This window comes from Rattus norvegicus, chromosome 7, assembly GCF_021556685.1.
Source record: "Rattus norvegicus strain SHRSP/BbbUtx chromosome 7, alternate assembly SHRSP_T2T, whole genome shotgun sequence".
Classification (NCBI taxonomy): domain Eukaryota; kingdom Metazoa; phylum Chordata; class Mammalia; order Rodentia; family Muridae; genus Rattus; species Rattus norvegicus.
This window is the reverse complement of record NC_141540.1, coordinates 23,799,294-23,813,866: the sequence shown is the minus strand read 5'-3', so window position 1 is coordinate 23,813,866 and position 14,573 is coordinate 23,799,294.

Below are 14,573 nucleotides of genomic sequence, written 5' to 3'. Positions count from 1 at the left end.
AACTTCTTCCTGTAACTAGCTGGATCCTAATCACATATATGCCACTTCCATTTGATAATAAACAGCTGCAGCGTGTGTCCTACTTCATGACCTGATGGGTTCAATAACACACATCACATGGTAGACAGTTCACATCACATGGTATTTTGGTGTTCTGTTGTCAACCATTCAGTTTCCACTAAGATCCGATTGCAGGACAAGAGCAGTTTTTCAAAGGGAGAATATTTGCAGATGGAGGTGGAGCTTTTGTCCAAAATCCCAAGGACCTCTTTTGTGATTCACCTTTAGGGTCCTACCAAAGAATCCACGTAGTATGTCTGACTGCTACTGACACCTCAAATACTATCAGGTCTAGTGGATCATATTGCCCAAGTGACAGAGTAACTGGCACAAGCAGCCTGGATGTGTTGAAGATCTTTTTCCTATTGCAGGTCTCATACAAAGCCAGCAGCTTTCCAATGTACTTGGTAAATGGGCCTTAGTAACACACACATGTGAGGAATGTACTGTCTCCAGAATCTAAATACACCCACAAAACATTGTGATTCTTTCTGGTGAAGATAGAATCTTTTGCCTTAGAAAGAATATCTCTAACTGTCCCACACTACTGGACTCCTAAGAATTTCACGGAAGTAGATGGTCCTTGAATTTTGTTTCAATTTATTTCCCATCCTCAGGTATGCATATGTGTTGCCAGTGAGTTCAAAGTGATTGATAAATCCTGCTTACTCAATCCAATCAGTATAATATCATCAATATAGTATACTGATGTCATATGTTATGGAAGGGACAATCAATACATCTTCTAACTTTAAGGAAGGAGAGTTAATATATCTTTGAGGCAAAATTTTAAAGGTATACTTCTGGCCTTATCAACTGAAAGCAGATTGTGTCTGGTGGTTCTTATGGACAGGTAACGAGAAGTCATTTGCTAGATCAATAACTATATACCAGGTACTAGAAAATGTATTAATTTTCTCAAGTAACAAAACTACATCTGGTACAGTAGCTGCAAGTGGAGTTAGTACCTGATTTAGTTTTTGATAGTCAACTCTCATCCTTCATGATCCATCTGTCTTCTGCACTGGACAGATAGAAGTTTAATAAGGAGATGTGGTGGGAACCATTATCTCTGCGTCTTCAAGTCCTTGATGGTGGAACTAATTTCTGCAAATCCTCCTTACCATACTGTATTTGATCTGCTATTTTCTTTTGCAGATGCAAAGCTAACAGCTTCCATTTAACCATTCCAACAATAGTCTCACTCCACAGGTCAGGGAACCTGCTATCTTCTAAGTATATTTATCCCAATTATACAATCTAAAAACAGTGTAAATGACCAAAGGATGTATGCAGGGATCTAATTACTTAGTATGAGTCTGACATCAACCAAAATTCCTATCTTAGTTTGTATTTTAGTGCTGTAAGAAGACAATGAGACCAAGGTAACTCATAAGGAAAACATGTAATTGGGGTTGGTTTGCAGATTCAGAGGTTTGGTTTATTATCATCAAGGTAGGAGCTTGGTACCATTGAGGCTGACACAGGGCTTGAGGAGCTGAGAGTTCTAAATCTTCATCCAAAGCAGGAGAGGACTGGGTCCCAGGGAGTTAGGATGAGGGTCCTAAAGCCAATACACATACTCACATACTTCTTCCAACAAGTCCATGCCTAAATGCGACAAGGCCACACATGCTAGTAGTGCCACTCCCTGGACCAAACATATCCAAACCATCACTTCTCCATTAATCACATAGCCACCATAGCTCCTACTTTAAGTGGAGAGCTACAATGTTTCTTGGGATTCCTGGGATCAGTTTTAATGCAAAACCAGTATCTAACAGGTTATAGAAAAAAATCTTGTTATTTCCTATTTCTCACTGTACAGTTACCCTTGTAAAAGACTATAGGTACCTCTGGGGAAAAACTGCAGTAAGCCTTAAAACAAACCTAGTTGTCATATCAAGATCTTTCCTCAGGGGAACAAGACCAAGAGATTCTGAATCTGCAAACTAACTCATGTCTGAAAATTGATTCATTGGCCAAGATTGCCTTTTGCCATAGTCCAATATAGTCCTTCTTCAATTAGTTTGAGAATTAATTTGCTCATACAGATCAAGGAGAAATGCAATAAGTTTTGCATCTACTTCATGCCTGGAAACACCATGCTTGTTTAGCCAGTACCAAAGTTTGATAGGGTCATGATGTTATAAAATCCACCTTTTCTTTGCTGTCCACAATGGCATTATAAATGTTGGTTTGCCTATGCTGACCATTATAACAACTACAGTCACCCTGTCTCTAGCAATTCAATGCTGCTTCTTGGTCCTTGCTACCTCATGGTCCAACTAAACCCATGACATTTAATTCATCCAAGTAGGGGGTTGGGGATTTGGCTCAGTAGTAGAGCGCTTACCTAGGAAGCGCAAGGTCCTGGGTTCAGTCCCCAGCCACGAAAAAAAAAAGAAAAAAAAAGAAAAAAAAAGTTAATTCATCCAGGTAAGCAGTAGCATTTACAACTCTAAGGTCAAAATAAAGGACCAGAATAAAACTTTTCAAATGTCCTGTCGCCCCTCTCACCACTTAGCATCTTATAAAATTTAAGAAAGGGTATATCTTCTGGAACTTCTATTTATGGAGGATTAGTTTGTACACAACTTATCCATTCTAGCATTGCATTTTCCCAAGCCTTAAAATCCCTTCATCAACACTAAGCTAAGGGATATCATATATCTCCAACTCCTTTTCAGTAGGCCATCTTTTGAGAAATGCTTTAGTGAACCATTCAAGCAGACTTCTGACATATTTTTATGTGAGCTTTGTCATTAAACCAAGAAGTTCTACTCTGAAGACCAAAATCAATAAACTCAACCTGATCTAGTTTCATGTTGCATTTCCCATTATCCCACACTCATAAAATTGATCCCCATACATATTCCCCATACTACTGCTTGATTGAATTAGCAAACTCATTATACTCCTTAGTAGTTTAGTGAATACCTTATGAAGTATACTTACTACCTGTCATGTGGGGGTCTGTATTTCTTTGAGTCTGGTCTAGAGGAAACTATTGTTAGGCCTTGAGGAACATCAGTATTGACTTGCATAGCATTGTCTTCAGAGAATGTCACTTCTGATTTATCAGACAATGAAGAATTAATTTCTTCTTGTGAAAAATGCATTATTTCAAAGGGTGTGCCTGAAGGCACTACTTCCTCAAGTTAGACAATCTTTTGAAATCTGAGGATTCAAAGTCCTCAGCTTCAATAGGACCATTTCACACATACTCCTCACAATTTATAGCATCCCATTCTCTGCCAATTAATATCACCACTTTAACTACTGACATGCTCTAAAGCTGAGAGCTGTATTTTCACTGTAATTCAGCCAAAGTTATAAGTTGGACATACATTTGATTTCCTACATTTCAACATCTATGTCTGCTACAGGGAAGACTTTAAGGGTACACTTAGAAAACTTTGGATTGTTTATTTGCATCTGGAGACATTCAATTTTATCAAATTGCACACTATTTTCCACAGTCACTTTTATCCATTGATACTAAGAGCAACATGCCAGAAAAAAATTTCCTTATTTTCCCCTAAACTGTAGAGAATTTTACATGCCAAATCACCTAATTCATTGCCAGCTACTATATATGGATCAAGACAATCAAAGGCATTTGCTACTTTAAGTTTAAAATATAATGTACACCAAAAGAATCCACAGCTACCAAGAGAAAGTTTCTAGATCTGTTTCATTAGTTGATCATGCTGGTTAGTTAGAAGGTGCTAGCAAAAATTAAGCCAATCCCAGATAATTAAAAGATTTATCCATATACTTCTTTGAGAACCAATTCTGGTAACAATAGGATTTATGGAATGCCTTTATATATTAAAAGAAGTTATTGTAATGACTTACAGTATATAATCCAACTAACTGATCAACGGGCAGCTGTGAATGTGGAGTCCAGATATCTAGTAGTTGCTCAATATCAAAATGCTAGTTGTTTTACTTTGTCTTCTGCATAAGTTGGAATCCTGAAGAAGTACATTCCAAGGGAAATGCAGGCAAGTAAGTTTAAACAGGTGAAGAGTGAATCTTCCTTCTTCCAATGTCCTTATGTAGGCCTCTAGAAGCAGGTGTGGCCTACATTAAAGGTGTTTATATTGTCTGAATCTTGTATTTAATTTGTCCCAGGCCGGTCTTGTACTAAGAGATATGCTTGTCTCGGTGTTCTGGGATTAAAGACGTGTACTTCCTTGCCTGAACCTAAGCTTTTTATGGCCACTATGCCTCAAAATTTAATATCAAGATTCAAGTCAGAAGCTTGTGCCTTCCAGCCTCAAGATCTGAATGACAGGTTTCCCCCTCCCTTTCTGGGTTGTAGTTCATTTCAGATGTAGTTAAGTTGACAACCAAGAATAGAAATCACATCCAGTGTGGCAGTTTGTATAAGTTTGTCCCAGGGATTGGCACTATTAGAGTATGTGACCTCGTTGTAGTAGGTGTATTCCTGTGAGCATAGGCTTAAGACCCTCATCGTAGCTGTCTGAAAGTCATTATTCTGCTAGCTGCCTTCAAATGAAGATGCAGAACTCTCAGGTCATGCACCATGCCAGCCTTGATGCTGCCATGTTCACACCTTGATGATTATGAACTGAACCTCTGAACCTGTAAGCAGTCCCAACTACATATTGTTCTTATAAGAATTGCTTTGGTCATGGTAATTGTTCACAGTAGTAAAACCCTAACTATTACAAAAATTAGTACCAGGAACTAGACTATTGCTCTGATAGGCCTGGCCATGTTTTTATTTGGAAGAATGTGGAAATGGGGACTTTGGATTTGGAAAGCCATGGAGTGTCTGATGATTAAAAGGAATGCAAATATAAGGTCCGAATCAAAACTCATAGAGAGGGAGAAAGCATGAAACATAAAAAAATGATGGATAATGATAGTAAATAATAAGTAGATAATAGATACAGATAGTGATAGAAATGATAGTGATAGAGATAATGTGTTTGTGAATTTGTGTGTGTGTGTGACTGTTGTAAAAAAATTAACAAGGTGTAATTAGTAATGATTTGCTGAGCAAGCATAAGGACAGGAAGTCCCACATACAAGCCAGGTATAATAGTGCACAGCTATATTCCCATTTGGTGAGAATGAATTCCTCATGAATTCTGGGAAATTTTCTGTCATAAAGCATAACCAAATCAGTAAGCCCTGGCTTAAGTAACAGACCCTGTCTTAAAAATAATAAAGGTGTGAATCTTAGTGGGCAAACAGACCCCTAACAACCTGAATATACTGTTCTGAACATATAAGGTAAATGACAGAATTGACTCCTGCAAACTCTTCTCTGATCTACACACACACACACACACACACACACACACACAGACACACACACACACGGAGAGAGAGAGAGAGAGAGAGAGAGAGAGAGAGAGAGAGTCACACAAATAGATCATGGATAAATGATAGACAGATAGAGGATAGAGAAATAAATACCTAGATAGGTAGATAGATAGATAGACAGATATACAGACAGACAGATGGACAGACAGACAGATAGATAATTTTGGACTAGAGTAACATTTAAAATAAATCTTAATATATGAGAAGATTGAGGAAGAAGACACCTTATGTCCACCTCTGGCCTCCACATATTTGCAAATACACATTCTTATATTTATGTGCACCCAAATATGAACACATGTATGCACATGCTTGTACACAAACACATATGGATATTGACTTACACATACAACATGTGACCATACATACACACACACGCACACACACACACACACACAAACACACACACACGCAAACACACACGCAAACACCAAACACAAACCAACTTAACAGGAGGTCTATATGCTGAACAAAATTTAATTGTATATTATCATTATCCTTAGATTCGAACTTTTATGTCCAGATCTCAATCATACCATATAATTTGGCACAAGTGAATAATTAGTTCCCCACATTTATTTCTCTCTATCCACTGGAAACTACCATTTCTATTTTCTTCTACTTTTTGGCTACTATATTATATACAAGTAGAATCAGTGGTGTATATTTGATTGCAATTGACCTGTTTCATTGAGCATAAGGTCTTATATACTTCACTAATGCCATTATACAATATTGAATATTTGTGCCTTTTAAAAAATAGAATAATGATTTTTCATCCACTGACAAATATGTAAGTTGTCTCCATATTTGGTCCCCTTGAATGGTGTTGTAATTAAGAAATGATATGAAAATGAAAATGTCCTGATGGTTCTGCTTTTAGATCTCTGAATGAGTACGTAGAATTAGGAGTACCGAATTTGATCTAGTTTTATACTAAAATGTTTAGGAATTCCAAGCATGCATTATCAGTTGTATATAAGCCTTGTCTAGTTCCTGATTTTAGTGGGATTGCTTCAAGTTTCTCTCCATTTAGTTTGATCTTGGCTACTGGTCTGCTGTATATTACTTTTACTATGTCTACATATGGGCTTTGAATTCCTGATTTTTCCAAGCATATTAACATTTGTCTGCTTTTAAATGGATAAGAACTACAAAAACTACAATGAGCTTATAGGCAGGTTCAGGAAGTGCCACCTGGTGATCAGCTCTGTACCAAGCCATTTTAGACACAATGATACATATTGACCTTTTATTTAAAGCATTGTAGAATTTATTAAGATTAACAAACCCCAGAATATGGAGAACATAACAGGGGATATAGTGTGAATGATCCTGTTGATAGTCAAGCCATTTTCCTGTTTCAATGACTGATAGCCATTTCAGCAACAATATGAAATGGCTTTTGAGAATGGAACAAAATGGCTACAGCAATGCTGGGCATAGAATAGATCTTAACATTCCTCATTTTAAATTCATAAAGTGAATTGAATCATTGAGTCAATATGATTTTTCTGAGATTAGTGGGGATAGTAAATCAAACTTTTATATCAGGGTTTGTTGACTTGAGACATTGGTTTCCCTTAATACATGTTGGTGTTCTCATGTTAGCAGACCTTTCTCTGCCCATACCTATTAGGAGGGTATTAGTATTGGAGTTCCACTGGCTATCAGGGATTGGTGTAGAAATCACATGTGTTCCCAGCATCTTTCTCCATAATAGTATTCCTGAGGGAATAAAAGTACAACTAAGCAAAAGTCATAAGTTTCAGTAAGGATAAAGGCACTGATGCAAGGAGTTAGTCCCAAGGCATAAGCAAATCAAATGCATTTGGGGTTACTTAAAAGTAAGGCAAAACTTCTATTTTTCCGACCTGCACATTACAATGTTGAAGGTATCAAGACTATGATATCTTAGATGAGGCCTTGTTATTCTTAGGTCAAGCAGGGTTTTAACATTTTATTGGGATCAATGATATCTAAGACCCTGCTTTTCGGGACCTGGAATCTCTGAATGGTGAATATAATCTCAGGAGTTTTACAAGATACATAAAATTAGAGTACCCAAGGTTTTTCCATTTTGTAACTGAATATAATTTATCTTTATCAGTAACCCAAGGAGCTAGTATTACATAAGACAGAAATGAGGTTCAAGCAATGATGTTAGTAATTAGGTTCTTGTTTGTATTTCTACTCAATGTTCATGTCTGTTGTTCTGGAGCATGAGCCTCAGTGCAATATAAAATAGACAACTTCTGTACAGAGTATTTCATCTGTTTGGTATTTGATGGATACTGTGGGTATTGTCAGATGGTCCATCTTCGGTCCCCTGATGACTCCAGGGGGAAACTTCAGATGAGAGTTATGAATACAGGATTGGATCCTTTCTATATGTTCATAGCCAAAAGGGATCATGAAGTGAGACAGATTTTCAGATAGGTTTTTATTAGAGATAGCTTTTTCTTGCAATTCTAAAAACACTCTGTATACCTCATCTCTTGCAGAACAAGCCTACTTTTTTATTTACATATAATTTTAGGCATCCACCACAGGATCCCTTTTGATTATCCTATGAATCAGTCTCTTGTACTCCAGCTCCTTAATTCTTACTAAGAGAGAGCAAGCACAGTTTTTTAATATTGCAAATGAATGCAGAGATCTACCTGTATTGTTAAGCACAGACAATAGATTATCTGGGTGGTACTTTATCCTGAGATTATCACTCCTCCCATTCCTGAACCTAAACTAGCTCTGTCCTAGTCTTACCATCTAAGTACAAACTAAAACTTAGTTGAGTGAAATCTTATGTGACTACTACTCCCTAATTCTCTTTATCTCTGTCCTTAAATTTTTCTGAAATAATTGGCTCACAGTACATTTGCCTTTGTTCTTTGAGATTCATGAAGCCACTTATTGCGTTATTATATTTTGCATAGAACATAAATTATATTTTTTGAACTCATGTTTTAAAATGTCATTCACAGAGCCATAGGGGCTGTCCTGTAGGTCTCAGCATTTACCATTTTTCTAAAACATAGACATGCTCTTGCCTCCTCACCTCATGCTGCGTATAATTATCATGGGATCATTAACATTAACAGCATTCTCCAAACAAGGACCATGAAAACACGTACAACATTATGCAAACAGGTCTTGTGTCTAGAGCAATGGGTTTTTTTCATCTTTATTAACTTGGGTATTTCTTATTTACATTTTGATTGTTATTGTCTTTGCCTGGTTTCTGGGCTAGCAATCCCGTAAACCCTCCCCCTCCCTTCGCTATGGGTGTTCCGCTGCCCATCCTCCCTCCATAGCCACCTTCCCCCCAACAATCACTGTCACTGGGGGTTCAGTCTTGGCAGGATCAAAGGATCCCCCTTCCACTGGTGCTCTTACTAGGCTATTCATTGCTACCTATGAGGGTGGACCCCAGGGTCAGTCCATTTATAGTCTTTGGGTAGTGGCTTAGTCCCTGGAATCTCTGGTTGGTTGGCATTGTTGTTCACATGGGGTCTCAAGCCCCTTCAAGCTCTTTCAGTCCTTTCTCTGATTCTTTCAACCGGGGTCGCGTTCTCAGTTCAGTGGTTTAATGATGGCATTCTCCTATGTATTTGCTGTATTCTGGGTGTGTCTCTCAGGAGAGATCTACATCCGGCTCCTGTTGGCCTGCACTTCTTTGCTTCATCCATCTTATCTAGTTTGGTGGCTGTATATGTATGGGCCACATGTGGGGCAGGCTCTGAATGGGTGTTCCTTCTGCCTCAATTCTAAACTTTGCCTCTCTATTCCCTCCCAAGGGTATTCTTGTTCCCGTTTTAAAGAAGGAGTGAAGCATTCACATTTTGGTCATCCTTCTTGAGTTTCATGTGTTCTGTGCATCTAGGGTAATTTGAGCATTGGACTAATATCCACTTTTCAATGAGTGCATACCATGTGTGTTTTTCTGTGATTGGGTTACCTGACTCGGAATGATATTTTCCAGTTCCATCCATTTGCCTATGAATTTCATAAAGTCATTGTTTTTTATACCTGAGTAATATTCCATTGTGTAGATGTTCCACATTTTCTGTATCCATTCCTCTGTTGAAGGGCATCTGGGTTCTTTCCAGCTTCTGGCTATTATAAATAAGGCTGCTATGAACATAGTGGAGCATGTCTTTATGATATGTTGGGGCATCTTTTGGGTATATGCCCAAGAGAGGTATATCTGGGTCCTCAGGTAGTTCAATGTCCAATTTTCTGAGGAACCTCCAGACTGATTTCCAGAATGGTTGTACCAGTCTTCAATCCCTCCAACAATGAAGGAGTGTTCCTCTTTCTCCACATCCTCACCAAACAACGCCATAACTCCTAAAGAAATAGACACAGTCATTAAAGGTCTCCCAATGAAAAAGAGCCCAGGTCCAGATGGGTTCAGTGCAGAACTCTATCAGACCTTCATAGAAGACTTCATACCAATATTATCCAAACTATTCCACAAAATTGAAACAGATAGAGCACTACCGAATTCCTTCTATGAGGCCACAATCACTCTTATACAAAGACCAAAGAAAGAGAACTTCAGATCAATTTCCCTTATGACTATTGATGCAAAAATACTCAATAAAATTCTTGTAAATAGAGCAATGTTTAAAATCATGAAGACCCACACTCTGCTTGCCCTGTTCTAGGAAAGTTATCATGTTACACCATTTGTACCATGGCCATGCCAGACTTGTCCTTTGTGTGTGTGTGTGTGTGTGTGTGTGTGTGTGTGTATTTGTGTGTGCACGTACGTGTCTGAATGTTTTAGTTCTAATTATTCTTGTGACCAAAGAAAATTTTAAATAATCTAGGATCCATAGAAATTAGAGAAAGTTATTTTAAATAAATCATATATCACCTGGAAAAAGATGGCATATCAAGTAAGGTTATTTGGTCCAAGCCCCTGTTTTCGTATAATACCCTAGATGGTAAGATGCAGCCCCTGCATGTATCCAATGGTTTATGAAAAGTTACAATTCCAGACATAATACTATATGCAAAAATTTCTCTGAAAATCTCATTCCATTCATTCAGGTCTGTAGCTAAATAAATCCTGACCCTCTATCTTTTTCTAGGCTGAAACTGGCCTTTTGTGAGTCATTGGTTTGCTGAGAACAATCTGAAGACGTCTGATTGACTAGTAAACTGTTAGAAGATTTACATGTTGTCTTTTCATTTTGTGAGAAATCAGAACTGTTCACACAACTTGATAGACTTTGATTTGGATATTTTTAATTTAGTTAAGTAAAATTCCTACATCAGATATTGAGAATCTTAACCCAACATACATTTCAAAAAAGATAAAAAAAATGTTTTCCATATGTTCATATTTTAGGTATAGCATACTCATTGGTCAAAAAATAATATTGTCGGTAAATATCAATTTAATGGATTAAGGGCTATAATGAATAATCAAATGAGACAAGAAATTCATGGTGTCAATTAATTGTAATTAATAATGCCTGTGTCATTATTCAGTATTTTGTTTATTATATTGAGCTATATAGGAGCCAGACTTATACATATTGCCTCTTTTCATTACAAGTAACTTCTCCTGCCCATGTTCTCAGTAATCATCTCAGTAATGGCAGTATGCAGTTTTACACTCAGTTTACTGGATCATCTTCCTTCTACCTTTAGTCTTATAAGGTATTGAACAAAGAATTTTGAAAAATATGTCCTTGAACAATAAAATTCAATAAAGGTCACAGAAATTACAGCTGATTAATGTCAGAATATAACATGTAATACATCATTTAAAGACTGGTTATAGAAATGTAGAAAGCATTTTTCTCTGGATAGTCAGGGACTGTGTTTCTACGTAGCTACTAGAAGCCTAGAAAAGGACCTTATGTTACCATTCATTTTTAAGCTTAAAGGAACCAAATCTTATAGTAGAAAATTAAGTTCTGAAAGACTTTCAGCAGAGGTTCTCAAACCTCCTAAACTTGCTGCACTTTAATATTATTATTCAGTAAGTTGGGATGACTCCCCAAAATAAAACTATTTTCTTGCTAATTCATAATTGAAACATTGCATCTGTTATGAATCATAATATAAGCATCTGATAATTTAATAGTCATTGAGGTTTCCAAGAAAAAGTTATTACAATCTGCTAATGAGTCATGACCACAGGTTGAGAACTAGTTAAAAATGGGAATCACAAAGCCTATGAAAGTAGCTCCCCACACTTGACATCTGAAATTAAAATTACCTCCCATTAATAATTACAAAATGTTATAGTAATTACACATGATGAAGATGACATTGATGATTTAGACCTGTGGTTTTCATCATATGAGCCTGTACAAGCAAATATGCTTATTCAAAAATTTTTCATTAAGACAGAAGTTTTATATGACTTTGCAAAGCTCCTGCTCAATGTAACATTAATTGCCTCAAAACTTAATAGTCATATGCATAAATATGTGTGTATATGTGTATGTGTATAAGAACATTAGATGTAAATCCTCTGTTTAAATATATATGTATGTATGTATGTATATATATGATTTGAGAATTTATACATATACACAATACAACTTTATCACTTGCAATTTTAGATTTCTCTTCCAATCATAATCTTTATAAACTCAATGGTGGCTTCATAATGAAATGATAATTGATTTTAAATCTTTTATTTTGTAGAAAAAAATCTATACTTCAAAAGCTAATTTGATATAAAAATATAACTCAAAATTCACTAATTTTTAGCACATGCATCAATAGAAATGAAACACATCCACAACCATATGTTGATTGTAACTTGATTTATTATAGCAACTGATCATGTATGTATTTATAACTCAAGATTAGAAGCAAGCAAAAGATTTAATTTTTATTTCTGAACTAAAAATAATTTTTAATGAAAAACACAATCATTCATGACTAATGTAGAGTCCAGTGCAATGTCACCCTTTGCTACTCTATGCCATAACCCATCTATATTTGATTTTTTTGTGCAACCAGGTATTTGAAATAATAACAACTTCTGAACATAGACTTTTGTCTTTATTAGGGTTATTATTTCAACAATTAAACCATATGACCAAAAATACCTTGTAGAAGAATGTATTTATGGGGCTTATATAACTGTAGTGACAGTTCATTAAGAAAAGCAATAGCAAGGACTGAAATCAGACAGGATGTTGAAGAGGGAACATTTTGCAGACAACACGGAGTCATTATTCACACTGGATTGCTCCTATAGCTATGCTCAGCCAAGTTTATTACATAACTCAGAACCTGCACACAGGAAGTAGCATTAACACAATTGAATGCCACACTCCTTATCAAAATTTAATGCACAAAAATAAATTGACATAAGCTTGTTTATAGCCTGTTATTATGAGATCCTTTCCACAATTGATGGGTATACTTTTCAGATGAGTCTAGTTGTGTGTAACAGTTATAAAAAAGAAATTAAAGGGCCCGAATAGCTATCTGAATGCTAAAGTAATTAGAAGTATTCACTTGCTTGTATTCCTGTGCTCATTTACTCCTCAGACAATGGACTATCAATAATGTTATCAGTATAAAAGAATGTCACATATCAGTAACAAATACCATTGTAGAATTTACAATCCATATTCATGTAATTTTTTCAATGTGAACATTAAATTTTCATAGATTTTACACTTCTAAATATGGAAATTTCAAGTAACCTTTATTTAATCAAATTTCCATCAATTGGAATAACAACCTTAAGCTAAATGTTTCAATAAATAGACTACCTTCTCGTTTTCTGAAAAGAGAAGTAGAAATTCAGATTAATGAGATAAAAACCATGAAAACTGTGGCTATTTAAAATATACAGAAGTCTTTATTGATCATATGTAAATACACTGCAAGATTGCTGATTTTGACCTAATTTCTTATCATGATTTGTAATGTTAATTATTTTGACTGTTGAATTACAATATATCTAATAATCATGTGTGTATAAATCTATAATAATTTCATTCCTAAGTAATTGTTCTACTGTGATAGTCCTCTGTACCATCAATGACAGTCTCTTGAGTTTTTTCTTTCTCAGAAAATTGAAAATAGCTTGATGCTTTCATGCACGGGATTGTGATTATGAAGCAAGTTGTCCTACTGGGAAATTAGAATGTAACAAAAATAATTGAAGGGAAAAATTAAATAATATTCAAAACATGTATACAAAGGACAGGTACTTATTGAAGAAGTTTCCCCAGATAAATTCCAGGAGTTTCAGACACACCAGTGGCTCATCAAACTCTTTTTAATCATTTAAGATATTTATCAATAAATATAAATATAAAATAGTAAGTATTATTTTTGGTGTATCATGATACAGGTTTGCTCTATTTGTAGATAGTAATTCTCTGTAGCTAGATTATGGCAAAATTAACCTACATATACCTTTCAAATCATTTCCTCAATTTAAGGACAATTAACTGTCAGCACAGTCACTGTCATGTAGTTGATTTGAACCCAAATATTCCCAAAGAAATTGCTCCTTCTATCCCATATCTCAATGTGGAGAAAATTAGTACTCCCACATTAGTGGAGAATTATTATGCTGAAAAATGATGACATTTTGAAATCTAATTAAATTTTTTGAGAGTGCCACATATGTAGAATATTTTTGAAAGATAACACCAGTGATTTAGAGATCAAATTATAGCATAGGAATCTCTCAATATTCTTTCTGCATGTTCAACATAAACTATTTCAAATCACCTGGACCAAGGACATTCTGTGTGTTGGGAACTTAGCCCATCAGTCATTGTGCAGGCCTTCAGAGCAGAGAATCTAACAGAAGGGACTTTCTTTCAATGTGTGAAAATGGCAATGGAAATACAAGTAACCTATGGGCCTCCCTCCAACAGAAATGCCACCAGGTCCAAGACAGTCTCTCCCTGATGCCATAGGGGCATTTACTATAAGAAGGGTTGTCAATAACACTATGACAAGGATGCAAAGTGACTGGAGTCTTTAGTGTAAAACAGGCAACCCTCTGCTTCATTAATAAGAAGGATCCCCCCCATGGAGACTTTATATTTTTATACCTTTTCAGAAGGTTATCATAAAAGATTACCATGAAAATAGGTGAAAAACCATTCAAATTCATCATTGATACTACAGCACTAAAACAATTT